We start from the raw sequence: 23,115 nt of genomic DNA, 5'->3' as shown, positions 1-23,115 counted from the left end.
CAGTTTTAGCTTGTATTGAAGCAAGTTTTTTCAACAGGATCAGGTCTAGCTATGCTAGAGAGTATAACGTGCCGTGCTAGTTCGATTCATTAAATTTGGGGCTTAAATGCAAAATGTTAAATATCTCGAAAACGGTGGATCGTAGAGTAAAACGGACAAAATTTGTCCGCCTAATAGCCAGGTTTGCAGTATGAGGAAAATGATGGCATAAGAAAAACATAGTCTAATGATGAGATCAACGGTTCGGTTATTACTTAGGCCCTTTGGCATTAACGGCTACCTAATTCTACAAGATGACGGCTACTCTTATGAGACAGCTTAAGGGTGCTTGCACAAGATGGCTTGAGACGCCCTAGGGATGCTTGCGCAAGATGATGGACACAAGAAGCCGGCTATACATAGCTCCTTATGAGACGGTTTAAAAGCGCTTGTACAAGATAGCTGCTGCTCTTATGAGACGCCCTAGGGGTGCTTGCGGAAGATAGCAGCGACAAGATGGTGACTATATATAGCTCCATATATATGGCCTAGGGGTGCTCGCACAAGATGGCGGCTACTCTTATGAAGAAAGCTAGCTTAGAGGCTACTGCGCAAGATGACGGCTGCTGTAATGCATGCGGTGGAGGGAAATTTGTGACAGCTCTCATCTTTAATCAACAGAGCATCATGCTGCTATCTTTTCAGCACTAAATCTCATACTTTTAAAATGTGGTGGTGGGTAATTATAAATAAATCCGTGCTTATTTGACAGCTAACAGCGGTCATCTTTAAACAATAGCGGTTATACACAAGCTGTTAAGGCCTCTTCCTATGTCAAGGCATTGCGAAGGCATGTGTGTGCAGCCGTAACATCATTGTGCATGTTTAGACTTGCGAAACATAACAAGACTAGAATCGATGTCGTTAACCTCAACATGTGACCAGAACATTGATTGATGTGTTCAGAACACTACATAAGTGATTAAGACTAGAATCGAACACTGTATTCGATACAACATGTGTATAGAACATGTTAGGGGATACCTTTGTTCTAAGAAGATTAGATTGAAACATAACAAGAATAGAATCGATGCTGTTAACTTTAACATGTAATCAGAACATTGTTTGATGTGTTCAGAACAACAGTACAATTTCAATGATTTGCCTACTGTAAAAATAAAAAACATACTGCGCACATATTGCGTAGCTAACTCGCTCAGTAAACGATATTGCAAAAGTACTACTTCAATCATTTGCCTAGTGTAAAAATAAAAAACACACTGTGAACATACTGCGTAGCCAACTTCCTCGGTATACGATATAGCAAAAGTAAAACTTATGATATTCGTCTTGTGCGAAAATCAATATCTACAGAAAAAACTATACTGCGTAGCCAACTCGCTCGTTAAACGATAATCTGATTTAGTTACAATAGAAAAAACATAGATTTAAACCCTGTTCTATTATCGCAAACACGGAGAGTGAAATTAAACGGAACGATTAGTGATATAAGAAATACATTGGTTACATTTAAGTGCCTAGCAGTCGAACAAGTTATCGCATAAACATGTAACATGAAATATTAGTCAATCTGTTGGCATGGGTTACAAGCATGTAACTCATGCGGAACGATACAACATGTGTTTAGAACATTGCTTGGTGTGTTCAGAACACTAAATATGTGGTCATGACTAGAATAGAACACTGTACTCGATACAACATGCGTTTAGAACATGTCACGGGATACCTTCGTTCTAAGAAAACCAGATTGAAACATAACAAGACTGTACTCGATGTCATTAACTTCAACATGTGTTTAGAACATTGCTTGATGTGTTTAGAACACTAGATAAGTGATCAAGACTAGAATAGAACACTGTACTCGATACAACATGTGTTTAGAACATGTTACGGGATACTTTTGTTCTAAGAAGTACAGATTACAAAAGAAGTGATTAAGACTAGAATCGAACACTGTACTCGATGTCGTTAACTTCAACATGAGATTAGAACATTGATTGATGTGTTCAGAACAAAAGGACTTTTCCTCCACCTTCTCCTCCTCCTGACTGCGTCCTCCTCCTCCTCCTACGGCTAAAGGGCTGAAGGGCTAATGGGCAAAAGGGCTCCTCCACTACCTCACCATGCCCTTCTCCTTCCGTAAGGAGTTAGCTGAAGTAAGTACATTTTTATCACCCTCATCTATCGCTATCAGCAAGAACTCTTCTACTTTGTTAATTGTAGAAAATTAATCGTTATTGGGAAATGGTTTTTCTTTCAGAACAAGGAATGGAACCCGAGGGTCACGTCTTATAAGAATTATCTAATAATAAAATCCCCGAGGTAGGATGAGTTGCGTTTTCCTAACAGAAATCAGCAGTGAGGTTAGCAATGTTCTGTTCTTGGATTTTAAATTTCGCGCTACAACATGCATAAGGTGGCAGCCTTGAGGTTTATCACCGTAAAGATGGCAGCAGTGAGGTTAGCGATGTTCTGTTGTTGGATTTTAAATTCCGCGCTACAACATGCATAAGGTGGTAGCCTTGAGGTTTAGCACCTTAAAGATGGCGGCAGTGAGGTTAGCGATGCTCTATTGTCCTTCAAAGTGAGGTTAGGGTCCGTCAATATGACGGCTGTCAAAAAAGCACATGGCTTTGCTTACCAACAAGTGCACGTGGTCGTGACGCCACGGTCACGTAATCAATTCCTATGTCCACGTTGTTATACCAGCATTAGGATTAGCTATGTTTAAAAATCTTGGTGAACAGAGCAGCAGTAAGAATAGCCATGTTTCAAAGCGTGTACACATCACCTATCCAGCGTGTACATATCACCTATCGATTATGCTTGCATCAAATATCGTACTAATCTTCTTCCGCTAGCTTGTGCTGCTATCTTAGCATAACCTATACGTATAAACTTAAAGTACAAAGGATAGCCGTGTTTCAAAGCGTGTACCCATCACTTATCGATTATGCTTGCATCAAATATCGTACTAGACTTCTTCTGCTAGATTGTGCTGCTATCTTAGCATAACCTATACGCATAAACTTAAAGTACAAAGAGTAGCGTGTACCCATCACCTATCGATTTTGCATGCATCAAATATACGTCCTAAACTTCTTCCGCTAGATTGTGCTGCTATCTTAGTATTACTTATACACATTAACTTACAGTACAAAGAAAACCCATGTTTCAAAGCGTGTACACATCACCTATCGATTATGCTTGCATCTAATATCGTACTAATCTTCTTCCGCTAGACTGTGCTGCTATCTTAGCATAACCTATACGCATAAAATTAAAGTATAAAGAATAGCCATGTTTCTAAGCGTGTACACGTCACCTATCGATTATGCTTGCATCAAATATCGTACTAATCTTCTTCCGCTAGATTGTGCTGCTATTTTAGCATAACCTATACGCATAAACTTAAAGTACAAAGAGTAGCGTGTACCCATCACCTATCGATTTTCCGTGCATCGACTCTCGTACTAAACTTCTTCCGCTAGATTGTGCTGCTATTTTAGCATAACCTATACGCATGAACTTAAAGTACAAAGAATAGCCATGTTTCAAAGCGTGTACACATCACCTATCGATTTTGCATGCATCGACTATCATACTGAACTTTTACCACTAGATTGTGCTTGTGCTGATATCTTAGCATAACCTTTACGCACGAACTTGAAGCAGAAAGAATGACGATGTTTAAAGCGTGTACGCATCACCTATCGATTTTGCATGCATCGACTATTTTTTCCGCTAGAGTGTACATCGATCGCAATTGTATGCTACTAACCTATGTGCATAAACTTAAAGCACAAAGAGTAGCATGTACACATCACCTATCGATTTTACATGCATCAACTATCGTATTAATCTTCTCCCGCTAGATTGTGTTGCTATCTTAGCATATTCTATACGCACGAAGTTAAAGCACAAAGAATAGCCATGTTTTAAAGCGTGTACACATCACCTATCGGTTTTGCATGCATCGACTATCGTACTAAACTTCTTCCGCTAGATTGTACAACGTTCGCAATTGTGTGCTGCTACCTATGTGCGTAAACTTAAAGCACAAAGAATAGTTATGTTTTAAAGCGTGTACACATTACCTATTGATTTTGTATGCATCGACTATCATACTAAACTTCTTCTACTAGAGCGTGCTGCAATGTTAACATAACCTATGTACACGAACTCAAAGCACAAAGAATAGCAATGTTTCAAAATCTTGCGGACATAGCAGCGGTAAGAATAGCAAGGTTTAAAAGCATGTACACATCACCTTTTGATAATGCATACATCTTCTACTAGAGTGTGCGACTATCGCTTGTAGGTGTGCTACCATCTTAACATAACTTATGTGCACGAACTTAAAGCATAAAGAATAATTATGTGTAAAATCTTGTGAACATAGCAGAGTTCTAACTACGTAGGCTGGGATCTTAAACTTCGAGTCCTGACGTAGCATACTACGTGCCCCTGACGTCATGACCGCTTGCACTTGTTGGTAAACAAAGCCATGTGCTTTTTTGACAGCTGTCATCTTGACGGACCCTAACCTCAATTTGAAGGACAATAGAGCATCGCTAACCTCACTGCCGCCATCTTTACGGCACTAAACCTCAAGGCTACCACATTCTGCATGTTGTAGCGCGGAATTTTAAAATCCAACAACAGAACATCGCTAACCACACTGTTGCCATCTTTACGGTGTTAAACCTCAAGGCTGCCACCTTATGCATGTTGTAACGCGGAATTTAAAATCCAACAACAGAACATTGCTAACCTCAGTGCTGATTTCTGTTAGGTAAACGCAACTCATCGCACCTCGGGGATTTTATTATTAGGTAATTCTGATAAGACGTAACCCTCGGGTTCCATTCCTTGTCCTGAACGCAAAACCATTTACCAATAAAGATTAATTTTCTACACTTAACAAAGTAGAAGCGTTCTTGCTGATAGCGATCGATGAGAATGTTAAAATGTACTTACTTCAGCTAACTCCTTCCGGAAGGAGAAGGGCATGGTGAGGTAGTGGAGGAGCCCTTTTGCCCATTAGACCTTAAGCCAATTAGCCCTTTAGCCCATTAGCCCTTTAGCCCTAGGAGGAGGAGGAGGAGGACGCAGTCAGGAGGAGGAGGAGTAGGTGGAGGAAATGTCTTTTTGTTCTGAACACATCAATCAATGTTCTAATCACATGTTGAAGTTAACGACATCGAGTACAGTGTTCGATTCTAGTCTTAATCACTTCTTTTGTAATCTGATCTTCTTAGAACAAAGGTATCCCGTTACGTGTTCTAAACACATGTTGTATCGAGTACAGTGTTCTATTCTAGTCTTGATCACTTATTTAGTGTTCTGAACACATCAAGCAATGTTCTAAACACATGTTGAAGTTAACGACTTCGAGTACAGTCTTGTTATGTTTCAATCTGGTTTTCTTAGAACAAAAGTATCCCGTGACATGTTCTAAACCCATGTTGTATCGAGTGCAGTTTTCTATTCTAGTCATGATCATTTATTTAGTGTTTTGAACACATCAAGTAATGTTCTAAACCCATGTTGTATCGTTCCGCATGAGTTACATGCTTGTAACGCATGCCAACAGATTGAATAATATTTCATGTTACATGTTTATGCGATAACTTGTTCGACTGCTAGGGACTTAAATGTAACCAATGTATTTCTTATAGCACTATACGTTCTGTTTAATTTTACTCTCCGCGTTTGCGGTAATAGAACAGGGTTTAAATCTATGTTATTTCTATTGTAACTAAATCAGATTATCGTTTACCGAGCGAGTTGGCTACGCAGTATAGTTTTTCTGTAGGTTTTGATTTTCGCACAAGACGAATATCATAAGTTGTACTTTTGCTATATCTTTACTGAGCAAGTTGGCTACGGAGTATGTGCACAGTGTGTTTTTGGTTTTTACACTAGGCAAATAATTGAAGTTGTACTTTCGCAATATCGTTTACTGAGCGAGTTAGCTACGCGATATGTACACATTGTTTTTTCGATTTTTGCACTAGCCAAATGATTGAAGTTGTACTTTTGCAATATCGTTTACTGAGCGAGTTAGCTACGCAATATGTGCGCAGTATGTTTTTTATTTTTACAGTAAGCAAATCATTGAAATTCTACTTTTGTTCTGAACACATCGAACAATGTTCTGATTACATGTTAAAGTTAACAGGAACGATTCTAGTCTTGTTATGTTTCAATCTAATCTTCTTAGAACAAAGCTGTCCCCTAACATGTTCTAAACACATGTTGTATCGAGTAGTGTTCGATTCTAGTCTTCATCACTTATGTAGTGTTCGAACACATCAACGAGGTTAACGACATCGATTCTAGTCTTGTTATGTTTCGCAAGTCTAAACATGCACAATGATGTTAGCGCTGCACACACTTGCCTTCGCAATGCAGCTTTAAACTTGTTCGATAGAGCAATGCCTTGACATAGGAAGTGGCCTTAACAACTTATGTATAACCGCTGTTGTTTAAAGATGACCGCTGTTAGCTGTCAAAAATCCACGAAAAATGTTTTAATTAACCACCACCACATTTTAAAAGTATGAGATTTAATTCTGAAAAGATAGCGGCATGATGCTCTGTTGATTAAAGATGAGAGCTGTCACAAATTGCCCTACACCGCATGCATAACAGCAGCCGTCATCTTGCGCAGTAGCCTCTAAGCTAGCTTTCTTCATAAGAGTAGCCGCCATCTTGTGCGAGCACCCCTGGGCCATATCATAAGGAGCTATGTATAGTCACCATCTTGTCGCTGCTATCTTGCCCAAGCACCCCTAGGGCGTCTCATAAGAGCAGCAGCCATCTTGTAAAACCGCTTTTAAGCTGTCTCATAAGGAGCTATGTATAGCCGCCTTCTTGTGTCCATCATCTTGCGCAAGCATCCCTAGGGAGTCTCAAGCCATCTTGTGCAAGCACCCTTAAGCTGTCTCATAAGAGTAGCCGTCATCTTGTAGAATTAGATAACCGTTAATGCCAAAGGGCCTAAGTAATAACCGAACCGTTGATCTCATCATTAGACTATGTTTTTCTTATGCTATCATGTTCCTCATACTGCGAACCTACGTGTCAGGCGGAATTTTTTTTGTTTTTCTCTACGATGCACCGTTTTCGAGATATTTAAGATTTTGCATTTAAGCCCCAAATTTAATGAATCGAACTAGCACGGCACGTTAGCCTCTAGGGTAGCTTTCTTCATAAGAGCAGCAGCCATCATGCGCAAGCACCCTTCAGGCCTCTCATAAGGAGTCGTGTGTAGCCAACATCTTGTGTCGCCATCTTGCGCAAGCATCCTTAGGGTGTCTCAAGCCATGCTGTGCAAGGACCCTTAAGCCGTCTCATAAGAGCAGCCGTCATCTTGCGCAATCATCCCTAGAGCGTCTCATAAGGAGTCATGTATAGCTGCCATTTTGCGCAAGCATCCCAAGGGAGTCTCATAAGAACCTATGCATGGCAGCCATCTTGCGTAAGCACCCTTAAGCAGTCATGTATAGCCACCATCTTGTGCAATTAGCGTCGAGAGATAGCTGCTGTAGAATTTTTTAAAAATTATCTGCCGCCACATTTCAACTAAAGAGTGCAGCACTGAGGTTTGCGATGCAAGATGGCGGATGACAGCTGCACGGTGCTCTGTTGATTAAAGACGGCAGCATGTCAAATAGAAATTTTAAAAAATTGCTGCCACCACATTTGAACTAAGGATGGCAGCACGGTGCTCTGTTAATTAAAGATGGCGGATGACAGCTGTTAGAAAAGGATATGGAATTTTTCAAATTGCCCGCTACTACGATAAAGATAGCAGCACGATGTTCTGTTGATTAAAGATGGCGGATGACAGCTAGCACGTGGCTTTGTTTCCAAACAATTGCACGTAGTATTTACCACCTCCACATTTCAAATAAAGAGTGCAGCACTGAGGTTTGTGTTGCACGATGGCGGATGACAGCTAGCACATGGCTTTGTTTCCAAAACAAGAGCACGTGGCATTTGCCACCACCACATTTCAACTAAAGAGGGCAGCATGGTGCTCTCTTAATTAAAGATGGCTTCTGTCACGTGGAATTGCCTGCCACCACAGGTATCTAGCTAAGGAGTGCAGCACGGTGCTCTGTCGATTAAAGATGGCTGCTGTCAAAAACATTTTTTAAATTATCCGCCACCACATTTCAAAGATATGCAGCTAACGAGCGCAGCACTGTGTTCTGTTGATTAAAGATGGTGGATAACAGCTAGCACGTGGCTTTGTTTACCGATTCAAATCTCGCGCTAGTTGGCAGCACTGAGGTTTAGGCCCGTTAAGATGGTGGCGCTGAGGTTAGCGATGCGTTGTTGTCTGTCAAAAAGTACGTGGCGTCAAAAAAGCACGTGGATTGGTTTACCAATTCAAATTTCGCGCTAGTAAGGTTAAGTTGGCAGCACTGAGGTTTAGGCCCGTCAAAATACTAGCAGTAAGGTTAGCGATGCGTTGTTGTCTGTCAAAAAGCACGTGGCTTTATTTACCAATTCAAATTTCGCGCTAGTAAGGTTAAGTTGGCAGCACTGGAAGAGGCCCCTGGCTGAGGAGGAGCGGGCCGCTGGGAAGGCCTCCCGTGCGGTGGCCGTGGAGGAGGCCCCTGGGAGGCCTTTGGCGGTGGTTGCGCTATAACTCTCCATATTATCTACTTTTGTCATCAACCAATTACCTGGCATATTGGTGATATGGGGTCACAGATGAGGTGAGGTGAAATTACGTCACATGTTTTACGGCTGAATGCCCTCAAGACGCCCGCCTCAGTTGAAGAACTAGTGATGGTGATTGAAACTGAGCATTTGCCCGAAAATGAAAACGGGGAACAAGAGAAAACCATTATCAGGACAGCCGACAGTGGGACTTGAACCCCCTCGTATCCTGACTGGTCCGTTATTGTCTGAATCATACATAGGATTAATTAGGTCGACTAAAACAACAACATGCTCATCAGGACCAAAGAGTTCTTTATCTGCATTACTGCCTTCCATGTTTCTTCACTTTTCATGGGGTGGAGCATTGTGCTTATTATTTCTCTGTTTATCTGCAATTCCATCTTGTATGTACCCTTCACATCTTTATACCCTGTCTTCTATATAGAGCAAAGTTTAGTCTTCATGGTTTGTGATGATACTCCTTACGCTTGCTAATTCATTACATTGTTCTGCTAATCAGCTTTCCTTTACCCCTCTCATTTTTCTCCTAATTGTACAGTTGATCTGCTTGTATTGTATTTCATCATCATTCTAACATTTTCTCCTTTCTTCCTCAAAGTCCTGAGTATCCACTTGTTGTATTTTCTCCCAGAGTTTGACATTAACTTCTCTCTGTCTGTCATTCAGAGTTTGGCTCCACAGCCATAGTGCATTAACATATGCGGTTGAAGATGTTTGATAAACTGCGTTTAGCCCTGAAGCAACTATGATCTAATATAAGCTTAAGAAGTGCTTACTCTTACATCCCTTTCACTCAGTGCAGAAATACTTTAAAATTAAAGAAATTGTTACATAATGAAATTACATGTTACACTTACTGTACTCTGTGTATGTAGTTTTATGACAAAATCTATTAATGACCGAATAAAAATTTCTACTGTGTTATTCAGGAGACCACTTATCAGACTTCAAACTGATTTCTATGGCCTCTTCAGTCAATCATATTCTGGTCATCTACTTTGATAGGGTTTCTTCCAAATTGCCCAGTAGCCTTTCATTCATTCTGATACACTGAAGAAAATGGAAATTGCAACACCCAGAAGGAATGGTGCTACGTTGCTGTAATTGAACATATAGGACGAGTGTTCGGTTGTGATTCAATGATTACACTTTCAGGTCCCTCTGACCGCAAGTTTCGACAACAATCAATACAGGATATGCCCACCACGAGCTGCAATACATTGATGAATTCGTCGAGGGAATTGTGGCCCATGCTTGCTGCACAGCACGGATCAGTTGTTCCAGAGTTGTGGGTTGCTGAGAACGGTTGGTCAGTTGTCGACCCATCATGTCCCACACATGCTCAATAGGACTGAGGTCCGGGGATCTGGCTGGCCATTCTAAGGTTGTGATGTCGCGGAGAGCTTCTCTGGAGATGCGTGCAGTGTGAACCCGGGAACTGTCCTGCTGAAACATCAAATTAGCAATGTTCGCCATGATAGGGACAACCACTGGATTCAGTACACTATCAACGTACTGTCGAGCAGTCATAGTGCCCTCAACAAGCACTAATTGTGATTTCACATTAAAGCCAATAGCTCCCCAGACCATAATGCTTAGTGTTGGCCCTGTGTGCCTCTCGACAATAAGATCTGGGCGGCCCCTCTCCCCGGTACGTCGGCGCACACGATTGCGGCGATCACTGCGGGCAAGTAAGAAGCGCTATTCATCAATAAAGACGACCCTATGCCATTCGTCGACCCACGTCGATCTTTCTCGACACCAGGCCAGTCTTACACGTCGCTGTTGTGGGGTCAATAGAACACATTCTGCAGGCACACGGGCTCGTAAGCCAGCAGCACGCAGGTGATTACCAACTGTTTGTTGTATAACGTGGGGTGCCAGTGCTGCACGAATTTGCGCTGCTGTTGCATGGGGTCCCATCCGGGCCATCCGAATGATGCGGCGATCCTCTCTCACAGTTGTCTGTCGCGCTGGGCCTGTGCCAGGTCTACGAGTGTGGGTACCTTTATTTGACCACTGCTGCCATACACGTTGTACCGTAGATGCCTGTCGGCCAACACGTGCAGCGACTGTCCTTAGCGATAATCCAGCCTCACACAGCCCAATAATCCGAGCCATCTCAAACGGCGACAGTTGTTGATACCGTGCTCTTCTCTGGCGTCGAGGCATGTTTGACGGAGAACACTTCACTGCACAGACTGCAAGTCAACTACGGTACATCAGAGTCCGTATACTGGAGTTGATTCCTCCACAACTAATCACGTGGGGAGACCTGCAGCAACAATCCAATGGGTCTTAAACTTTGATCGTTTACATACCTACGTGGCATCGTTCCATATCTTGAAAATCAACACAAACGACCAATGCCTTCATGCTGTTGCAATTTCCATTTTCTTAAGCGTATGTTTTAACTTAAATACATGATTTTACTGTTATATGACTTGTAAAATATTACAAGATTTTTCAGTCAGCTTTACAAGCATAATTTAATCCAATAGAATAGATTCATGATCTTATATAACCTTAAGTAAATTATAATTGGCTGATGATGCTCACGAAAAAGGAGCGAAACATGTACCACATCAACAACTTAATAAATATATAAGTTTTTATTGTATTGAATAGGTGGTATTTAACAAAATTATAAGAATTTGTATCACAAGTAGATTTTCAATAGGGACAAAAAATGAAATTTATAGCCTGCAATAGGTGGTATGTTCCGAGTTGTCAGTGGGGAAATGGCGTGGAATGACATTAGTAGACGAATAAGTTTGAGTGGTGGTTTTAAAAGTGGGAGAGATCACAATATGAAGATAAATTTGGAATACAAGAGAAAAAATGGAGCAAATATTCATTTATAGGAAGGGTAGTTATGGATTGCCCGTCTAGAAAGCCAACAATAACGGCCGAGAGGATTCGTCGTGCTGACCACACGACACCCCATAATCTGCAGGCCTTCGGGCTAAGCAGCGGTCACTTGGTAGGCCATGGTCCTTAGGGGCTGTCGTGTCATGGAAGGGGGCTTATGGATCGGAATAATTTACCAAGAGAGATGTTCAATAAATTTCCAATTGCTTTAACATTCTAGACCGGGAATCTGTAAATCCCGTTCCTATAAATGAATATTTGCTCCAATTTGTTCTCTAGAAAAACAACAGATAGGGAATCTGCCACCTGGAAAACTCCACTAAATACAGTTCAGTGGTGATTTATTTATTTATTTATTTATTTATTTATTTATTTATTTATTTATTTATTTATTTAATTATTTATTTATTTATTTATTTATTTATTTATTTATTTATTTATTTATTTATTTATTTATTTATTTATTTATTTATTTATTTATTTATTTATTTCTGTACCTGGCTATCTCAACCAATAGATTCCTTCACCACATTTGCTGATTTTCCTTCTTGGAACTTCCTACATCGTTCTCTCTTAACCAGGGAGGTTTTCGAACTCTCTCACCACTTAAGGGGTTGCTGGACTACAGGCCATCATCATTTGATCCTGAACCATATCCATAATCTTTCCCGTTGCCTTCCGTGTTGTCATGCCGTTGACCGTTATGTCCATACTTCCACCTTCAGGGGCACTTTCTTACTCCAAGTGCATGAGTGTGCCCTGCTTCACCACAAAGATGAAGCTGGAAGTTCATTCTGGCCTCCAATGGATCCCTTCCTCTCTCAATTGTTCTGTGTTTTCTCTGTCAGAATTTTCCTTTCATCAAGTATGAGATCATAGCATTTCTCAAGCGATTTATCTCTGTCTAAATCAGCAGATATGTTGATGGACGTAAAGCATTATTTCAAGTTTGTACCAAAGATTTATTCATTAAGAATAGACAGTATTTGTTATACATTCAAAAGATGTGTTTTCTCTTTTATAAGGGAAAAGGAAGGCCACCTGCATGCAGGTTCGGAGGAGAAGAAGATGGAGGCTAACATCAATGGTACGTGGTTTGCGATTTGATCAGCACAGACAGCTCATGTGGTGGGGAAGTCAAGGACTGGGAAGAAAACAAGCACGTCCTTGATTAAGGTACAGCTCTAACATTTGCTTGCTTTGCAAATAGGAAACCTCGGATAAACCGACCCACAATTTGTGGAATGCAGCCACGTCACTCGGTAGGCACTGAGACAGAAATTAACCCGATAGTCACATTTGGTGTAGTTTAGAGCGAACCTGAGGGTAATAGGCCTCTGCGGAGAGGAAATTTGTTTCTCAATGTTTTTAACTTCCTGATGGGGAATTGAACCGAGCACGCCTTGGCTGGGTAGCCTGTATAAAAAAGATAATTTTATCGTTGAAATCAACAGTCTTTCGTGAAGTCATCAGCACAATTTGTTTTTTGGACATGTTATTGGTAACACCAGGAACTTTCAGTAGTATGTAAATGTACTACCTGACCTTGAATTGATCACGTTCACAAAGGATTAACATCTCAAAGAATTGATCAGGACGTAGACTCGAGATTTCAGTTCTCTGCTTTGTGTACGTTCCTTTCCTCTTAGTGTAGAATATGACCTCGTTGGAAGAAAATAGATAATCTATGTTCAGAGGCACGTCTGCTCCCTGTCCGCACTCCAAGTTGATCGCAAATCTGTAATCGGTAAAGAAAAAGAACATTTTAATGATTATAGCTTGAGATACATAGGTTGATGTTTTAATAGTGGCAACATCGTTGTCACACCGTCATGAAACGGAGCTAGGCAACGTTGTTTGTATCACAGGTACCCTCCTTCTGAGCAGTGATTACAGGAACAGAGCAGTTGTGGTCACGGAACACAGTCGCAATGTTCCCGAAGCAGGATACAAATTGAATGTGTAGATGTTGCAATGCACGACAGAGTCACCAGGCACTGAAAGAGGCTTGTAGTGCAACCGAACAGTAGCAAGCCTCGGTCTGGTCATCCACCGGTAAGTGACAATGGTATGTGTACCGGAAGGTACACCCCAACGCCGCGCATTTATATCTAGCGCCTAAAAGAACCCCTCTACTGGTGAAACAGTGAAATTAAAACTATACCTACTTAGAACTTCAATCAGAAGATGTCACCACTAAAATCTGATGTATTTTTGTTATTGTGAAGTTTCCTGAACTGACTGTATTTCTACTTGTTTTGTTTGCCATTCATCAAGAAGTTTGGACATTCTTCCACAGATGTCACTACTAAAAACTATGATCATGCACCCTGGTGCGAAGTGAAAGAACTGGATTTAAAGAAGTTTTGTAATCATAAGTTTTTTTTACTGACTGATATTCATTTATTTTTGGGTTGGTAATATTTATCCTTTCCTTCCGCCAGTTTTGAATCCAACCAATCAATAATTTCTGTAAATAATTTTCTACCAATCATAGGCTTCTTCTCAATTCTGAGTGTCACTTTTGAACTCAACCAATAAAATTCTGTGGGTGTGTCTTGATTATTCCTGAATGATCTCGAACCTTCCCCAAGGGTTTAAAAACTGCGGCTTTCACGTCTCTTGGCCATTTGATCGCCATCTTACTAGTGTGTGTGTCGAAGCCGGAGGCGGGAGGCTTCTTTCATTAGGCAGCAGAATTTCGACAAGGTAATGGCCACACAACATCTTTCTTTCTCGCTATCTCCGCAGTTTAAACCCGACGGAAAGGTCCGAAATATCTATTATGTAACCACTTTTCTAAAAGTGTAACTTCTGCCGGCTAAAGTAATAACTTCATGAAATCTTTATCTGTAAATCGGGGATAGAGAGTGATGTACCTTCTCGAGCTCCCCTTCATCTTGGTTTTAGGTGCCACGTTTTTGTTTCTCCAATGTATTATAGTTATTTCCATGCATGCTACCTAAGTAGTCTTGGAATAGCCCCTGTTTCGTCGGCGAAGCGCCCTATAGGTTATAAATTTTTGGAGCGCAGTCTTCGACACCATTCAAATTGTAATCGGGCCGTTTATTTAACCTGTTCTTTCTCACTAAGGCCATGTAGGTTGGGTACTAGATACCTGTGTGTAATAAGATTTATATTTGTAAATAGTGCCTTGTAAGGCCAGAGATTATTAGAGTTTCATGCTATGTTGCCTTGAGTAGGCTTGGAAAACTGAGAGCACGTTAGTTCTTTTTTTCAAGTGGTAAAAGTGCCTCTGGGAGGCCTGATATTGTTATTTAGGGAGCAAGTGCTCCATGTATCAGGGGATTTCTGCCCTTGTATAAATTTGTGCTTTTTTTGGTAAATTTGATCTAGGAGCTCAGGAAAAGTAAAGCGAGGGGTTTGAAGCGCACGATCTGTTAAAACGACTAATATTGTCTTTCCTAGACGTGTTCAATGATTGCTACTTGTACCCGTAAAATTGTTAAATTTTGTGTCTTGAAAGTATAATCTTCCATTTTAATTTTAAGTTCATTCTTGACATTGTAGTTGGACCCATTCATCCCGCATCTTCTTTCACCTCTGCGATCCACGATAAACCGCGGAACAATATGCAGACTGTGCCCACATTGGTGGAGACAGATCAGAACTCCACGATTTGTAAATTAATCTAAGACACCAGGGTGTGTTTCACATCCTGAAGAACCACCTGGGAATGTGAAAAGTTGCCTCCAGACAATTTAACGGAAATGCAGAAATGACTACGACATGACACTTACAGAGCTATGAGTGTGAAGGACAGCGCAGATCATTGATAGGACCTGGGCCGGATCTTATGAACAAAAGCTGAGTGCTGTCACACAGTTTTGCAGACCCCACTAATGACTGGGATGGTGCTATCATAAAGCAGTGTTCTACTGTAATCCGCGATCAGCGCTGAGACGAAAACGACAAAACATAACCAACCATGCATGGGTACGTTCACAGGAGCGATGTTTGACTCGTTCAATCGCTGCACCTCACACTCTCCTGGGACTTCGACCTAATCCCGAAGATGATATGGATACATATTCCCTTAGGGGATCTGAATTATTTCTTCCGAATGAGTACATTTATAATACCAATATAATGGTCTGTTATTGGACACTACCCATGTTCAGCCTAACTCGTTCCTGTTGCCAATGTTTTGCCCCACTGTTCTAATTTCGGCTCGTCAGTCTGTAAATAGCACACCTACCAAAACATATAATGTGGAGGCCACCGAGTTAGCCTGAAAATATAAAATGTCCAATGATGGACCCATTATAACGGTAATAATCCCTAGGATGAAGGAAGCAGTGTATGGGTTTCACTTCCAAACAGCTTAGGATGTGCTGATGGCAATCATTTGCTCCCTTCTTACCATCCAGAGGGTGGGAAGTGTCAACGGTTCTTGCTGGCAACACGTTGTACGCTACATCGAAATCCTATAAAGCTGAGAATCTTATATGTATCTAGAAATTAAATCGTTGCCACTACTAAAAGAATCAACCATTGTATATTGATACATACATCTTTGCAACCTTACCAAAAGAACACTAAACATCAAAATGAAAACAGCACAAACAACAAGAAGAAAACAAGCACAATACTTACCGTAAGGGCAGTAGCACAAAATATGAAGCGTGGAGGGCATAGCATGAATGAAAGGGCTGGATCTTATCATTAACGGTTGACAGGTTGCCAGGTAAATATTGCTAACTACCAAATGAGAGACCAGATTAAATTGAAAATGAAGAAATTTTAATAAATAAATAAATAAAAATGAAAATTTAAAATAGGTTGGAAACAATTAAGTTTACATATATTCTTCTCTTTTAAAAATCATAACGCAATTAAAACTCAAAGGTGAAACACCATTTTATAATGAATTTTATATTAATGTAAAATTAATCTGCTAACAAGATAGGGTTTCTCAAATAAATACTGAATTACTCAAAACGGACATCACTGAATAAAATTCTCAATAAGATTTACTTAAAATATGGGAAAAAAATATTAAAATAGGTTGCAACCTTTTCAAATAAATTTAAAGATAAACACTAGAAAATGAGTATATAGAAATTCATCGTTATTTTTAGAGTGATGATCATCATTATACGGGCCCGCAATTACCAATATAGCTTAAAATTGAAATTTACTACACTACAAAATAGTTAATTACAAGTCACACACAAGGACACACGAAAAGAGAAAAATAGTGGCTCCAACCGCGAATTAAAATTACATTAAATAACCGAACAAGATGAAAATACAATGAAATTAAAGTCGATAGCAGTCTCAACTAAATGAAGTACAGTATATCAAAGGAAAATTACAATGAACGTTCCTCACAAAAAATAATAGAACACGGAAGCACACCCAAGGAGCTACCAGTACCGACGCCAAGCCATAATCCAGTAATAGTCATCAAAGCCACCAAAATTAGAGGTGTTCATCAGATAAGATAAGAAGGGATAATTACGTAATCAAAACAAAGGCAGGGAGCCCAAAACAATAAGCAGAAGGTGACAGGAAAACGTTAAGAAATTGGCATATTTAAAGTTAAATATCAACCAGCAAATTTCAATCTTAAGATTTGACGGAATTAAAAATTATAATAATAATTTATCCAAGAGGTATTAGTACCAATTTACATGAGCTTTAGTTAATCAGTTTGCCTACGACTTACATATACATACTTTAGAACTGAGGGGGCCTTGGATTGAGCTACAATGCGTACATGAGGTGTCATTAATTAACGCCCCGAATAATGCAAATCACGGTCACATACAAATAATCAGCCACGAAGGCAATAGGAACACAATCAGACACCAAATGCAAGCAGCGAAGGAAAATAAGGGAGAAAAACACACCTCAACATAAGTATCATAATAATAATAATAATAATAATAATAATAATAATAATAATAATAATAATAATAATCCACATCATGAAGTGCAGTAGGCAATAATGCACAACGCCAAAACAATAAGATAAAACAACCTACACCAAATACCACCTCATAAACGCATAATTAGCGATCCCAAACTCCCTACATTACATTTGTTTTGTTTTTCCCAACTGATTCAGTCCAAAGATGATACCAGATTTTGTTTACAAAAGTTACGCGATACCGAAAGGGTTCATTTATGATGTTGGTCAAATCCACGATGAAATTACTCACTTTTAAATGTCTGCTCCTACGAAATCCCTTCAATAAATTTTAATTTCCAGTACTTACTTGGAGTTAGGGTATCCAATTTAAACGCATTTAAAACCTTTCATACCGTTAACGGTTGACTCACAACACCAAGTTCACATCTACATCAAGAAAATATTACGGTTGGAGCACACTGTAAAACCTTCAAAGGGTAAAAGGGCATAGCCCTAATGTCTTCACTTAACCACCAGAGTCAGGTTCCATTACGGTAACTTTCCCTTTGCGCCAAGCAGTCCACTTGCAAGCTGCACTTAATACAGCCATCTTAGATCCCAGCAGCGAAGACACTGTCCGAGCTCACACTAAGCAAGCAGGTAGAAGCTACTTCCCATGATTCAAAGCGTGTACGGCGTGATGCGCACACCACTCAAACGATAATCCCGCGAGTCAAGTTGATCCACCAAATACGTAACAATCGGGAAAGGTTATTTGAATTAAATTTGCCTGGCGATTTCCACAGTTAGGTAACAGTTCCAACAATGGCCGATAATGTAGATAACGTCCCCACACACAAGTATATATGTCCAACGAATGAGAGTATCGTAAATTATTGTCTCAATCTTCATTATGGACCATTCAGCTTCCGGTCTGCAAATATCTGTCAGTTAACTAAGCGCCTCCTCAATTCTAGTTCTTGGTTAGTTCCACAACTCATATTGTAAACTGAGTCCGAACACTGCCATCTTGCTCTCCCTCTGCTTTTCTTAGCCTGCATGGTTGAGTCCATTATCATCCTCCTCCATTTGCAGCAGATGACCCCACCATCGAAAACGGTTTATGCATAGAGCTTCATCCATCGAGATCTATTCCTATTAACCTTCATCTCGTCCAACCATTGATCCCATCTGTTTTTTTTTGCTAGGGGCTTTACGTCGCACCGACACAGACAAGTCTTATGGCGACGATGGGATAGGAAAGACCTAGGAGTTGGAAGGAATCGGCCGTGGCCTTAGTTAAGGTACAGCCCCAGCATTTGCCTGGTGTGAAAATGGAAAACCACGGCAAACCATCTTCAGGGCTGCCGATAGTGGGATTCGAACCTACTATCTCCCGGATGCAAGCTCACAGCCGCACGCCTCTACGCGCACGGCCAACTCGCCCGGTCCATCTGTTTGTAACAGGTGACCTTCTTGCTACTACTTCTAACTTATGAATAGGGTATCTATAAATTAATACAAAACCCTGTGACCATAGCCAGCAGTGAAGTTCCACCTTGAAACAGACCGAAAAGGAATATATTACTCAGTACATTTCAATGTACAGGTTGGAATGAAGGATGCTTTATGCACAGAAACAAATTGTTTCCACAAACCAGCCACATGGTGCGCTCTTTTATTTTTGGGATGTAACTTATACGCTTATGTCGGTGTTCAGATCTGTACCATTACGTTACAGTCGAGATGATCGTTGACATGCAGATGTAGCGGATAAAATGGCGCGGAGTAGCTTCAAACAGCGCGAACATCTATGAGATGAATTCAAGATGCGAATTGACCGTAATTAGAAGGCGTAGACTTATGAAACCGGCGAGAAAAGAGGTTCTTTGATGAAACAACTATGGTCCAAAAAATAGTTGAATTCATGCTATTCTTAGCTACTTTGTAACTGTAGATCGAGTTTGAAAAAGATAGTAAAATTGTATTGCAAATCAAGAAGAGTTGAGTCAACGTACGGAAAGAAAACCGAGAGATAATATTCATCTTAGCGCTGGATTTAGCCATTTACGCGTGCAAGGTAAACCGAGAATAAGGAAATACGCATACATCGCATTTTAAAAGTATCGGAGACAGAGAAATATACGATCCAGTATAAAGCTGAGAAAGTAAGCGGCAAAATACCATCAAGAAAAACAGAAATATGAGTTAGGAGCATTAGTCAACACTCAGCTGACGATATATTTTATGAGAAAAAGCCTTATTGTATATATATTTAGAGAACATTTCTGAAGCATTAAGGAATACCAATAACCATTCATATATGTTAGAAGACTTATAATTGAAGATCTAACTGTTCATTTCGCCCAACTAATATTATCTTCTTATTGCATGGAAACCGGCGATATGATGATGGTACCGTATGCTTAAACTGGTGGAGGAAGGCCGCCCGTGATGCCGCAGCTCAAGCCGAGATGCCCAGACCATTGCCAAGCTGTGAAGTAGACGGAGACGGGAGCTGACTGCGCAGAGCTGGCGTGAAACCAGCAGAAGCAAGCAGATGACACAATTGGGTCGAGATAAGTAATAAGATTCCCAGATTTTCATTCTAAATTTATTCGTAGTTGATGAGATAAAATGGTAGGAGTGTGAAATTGCCTACACATAAAGTGTATGTGCCATTATGTGATTAACAATGCTAGATTTTGAGAAGTTAACCGCAAACGTGTGCCAATTTGAGTGATAGTAATATCCCTAATGTGAATTTAGGTTATTGTAAGCTTGAACGGAATGTGTATAATGATAGTTATGTATGAATCTACTCGGAAAGGTCATTAGCGTTGAACTAGGTGAGATTAGCATCGGAATAATTGCATTGCACAGTAAAACCTACATATTGAAGAGACCGGATCGGTAGACGAGGCAATTATGACTCTACTGTAACAAGAAATGTTTTGTATATAGGGAATTCGCAATTAAATAAGAAGAATATGACGTCGATGGATTTGAATACCGTAACAGAGATGTCATTTTAGAAGGAATGAGTTGAGAATTATGAATACGAATGAACTTATCAGAAGAGATATAAGATAAATGGGAAATAATGATGGTATGGGAAAATATTATATTTTATTGTGTGAGTAATGGCAGGAAGTAGTTGTTATGGATTCATATGTCAATTATGGATGTTGTATGGTAAATAAGGCGCTAGCTGCAAGGTTAAGTTATGTTTATATGAGTATGTAGGTACAGTCGAAATGAATTAATGTCGAATGGTAGTATGTTATGAAAGTTTGATGATGATGATGCTTGTTGTTTAAAGGGGCCTAACATCGAAGGTCATCGGCCCTTATGAAAGTTTGCGAAAGCTGAAATGAGTCTCACATATTTAACGGAGTAGGTGTAGGGATAGTAAGAGACATCGCCGTACTGAATGATTGTTTTCCAATGAGAAGGTAGATTGGCAAATTGAATGATAATATAGTAATGGCACAGCGGTAAATAATATGAGTGTTATTCAAAGATAGTAGCACATGAATATGTGACTATACAGCACGAATTGCATAATTTATACTGATTGATAATTCTATGAATGGCACTTAATGATAAGATATTTGATTTTCACTTGCGTAAATGTATAAATATGACTATATTTACTTGGTATTACTATGAATATAGTAATTTAATGTGGAAGGTCAGTTGTTACCACATATAAGGGAACTTATTAACTATCTCGTATTCCGAAATGCTAACGCAAAAATCCAACAAAAATAAACATGAAGAATACCCTATCCTCATATAATAAATAATCAAACCTCATTTACCCCCTTGAACTATTTTTGTGTAATAATGATGGATTGTAATGAGTTAACAAGTTATTAACGGGAAGTTATGGATTAAAGATGAAAGAAATCCCAACTTCAATTATGTTAATTGAGAAAATACTGTATTTGAAACGAAATATGCAACCTAATATGTTTTTCTTTTCTCTACGGTTTCCAAGTCAAGATAATTTTGTTTCATACCGCTTTAGCATGCTAAAAACTAGTATTAGGGCAATTCCTGCGTTTTCTTTTTGAAAGTAGGTAATGATATGTAGTATTAAGATAGGATATATGATTATAGTAACAATTTCTGAGATGGTATAAGAGATATTGGATTATCTGCTATCATTTGGGAGTTAGATTGGCTTACAAGCGATTATGCTCACTCTTCAGCGGAACCTACGGATATTTTAAACCGTATTCATGAAAGAAATTGTCATATTCACCCTGAGAACCTAAATTTAACCACCCAACCGACGGGTGTAGTTAAAATTGGCGCCTCAACTCTGGAGCAAGTTTGAAGAGGAGAGATAAACGTTGGGCCTGGATATATGTAAATTTTGGAGCACAACTACGGAGCTAGATTGAAGAGAAAGATGCCGCGGGAAGTTGGAGATTGGAAAGAGAAGGGAGCTAACATGGTCCAGAGAAGAGAAACGTACCCCAATTAGAAGATAGCCTTGGTGTGATTGATGTACAGCTATGAGACGAGATTGGAGAGAGAGAGTGCCTAGTAGATTTCAAGAAATAGATGTGGCATACAATGAAGAATGGATTTCCAATCATGAGAATTGAGGAAGGAGACGACCAGTTCGTAGAGAATTGATGTCTGTGGATGGAAAAGAAGAAGTAGCAAGGAATTGGATACGAAGTTTTCAATATATTAATGATTTTAAAGGAGGAGAGAATTCATTATACAACCGTTAAGGTTGCATGAAAGAACTTTAATGCATGAATGGCAGTGAAGACAGAGTAATAGAATATCATTTTAATTTATAGTGAAATAAGTATGGATTAAGCAAATAGAGAAGAAACATAGTTGAAATTGGGATTCACATATATAAATTTAAATGTTTGGATTTTTGTGTGATGTTTAAATGTGTTGTCTTGGCTGAGTTATGGTAGTCTTGGGTGGTCTTTCCCAACTAAGTAAGATATAGGTGAAAAGAAAACAAACTTTCAATTGTTCAGATAAGCAGATATATGTCTGATAGACTATTTTTATATTAAGATTTGGAGGTTGAACTGTTGAAAGTTGAAGGATATATAGAGAGAGTTAGGCTTGTAGACAACTTGACAGGAATAGTAGAGCATTTTAAACGATATATTAAGGAAAATGTCGAATGTTGAAATCAGAATTTGAGAGTTACCAGAAGGAAATTGAGCAGGAAGCCAAGAAGAGAGATGAAGCGATACGCAATAATCAAGAACAAATACAGAAAACCAAGGAAGAACAGATTGGGATCTTGGAGATGTTCAGAGAAATGATCAGCAGGCAGGAAGAAAAATTCCAAGAAATGATTAATAGACAAAATGAGGAAGCAAGAAAAAAAGACAGGAGGAAACATGGAAGCAGAATGAAGAAACAAGAAGACAAAATGAGGAAGCAAGATAAGAAAGTCAGGAAGAAGCAAGAAGGTAAAATGAAAAGCTTCAACAAATGATTAGTAGACAGGAAGGAAAGCTCCTGGAAATGATTAATAATCAGGAGGAAAAACAGAGGCAAATGATCGAAGGGAAATTTCTAGAAATGATCGACAAGCAGGAGGAGAAGCAGCAAGAAATGATGAAAGAAATGTGAGAGGCTGTAAGGACCTAAATTGAGAAAGTATGAAGCGA

General features: G+C 39.6%; 1 long non-coding RNA gene across 1 annotated transcript in view; it reads left to right on the top strand.

Annotated features, from left to right (window-relative positions):
- LOC137502943 (uncharacterized) overlaps positions 1-12,705 on the top strand; it is a 220,859-nt gene extending 208,154 nt beyond the window's left edge. Inside the window, exon 3 of the long non-coding RNA XR_011018936.1 lies at positions 12,600-12,705. This is a non-coding gene — a long non-coding RNA (uncharacterized lncRNA). The remainder of the gene's footprint in view (positions 1-12,599) is intronic.
- Positions 12,706-23,115: the final 10,410 nt, after the last annotated feature.

The sequence above is a fragment of the Anabrus simplex genome, chromosome 13, assembly GCF_040414725.1.
Source record: "Anabrus simplex isolate iqAnaSimp1 chromosome 13, ASM4041472v1, whole genome shotgun sequence".
NCBI lineage: Eukaryota > Metazoa > Arthropoda > Insecta > Orthoptera > Tettigoniidae > Anabrus > Anabrus simplex.
This window is presented reverse-complemented; position numbering and strand designations above follow the sequence as displayed.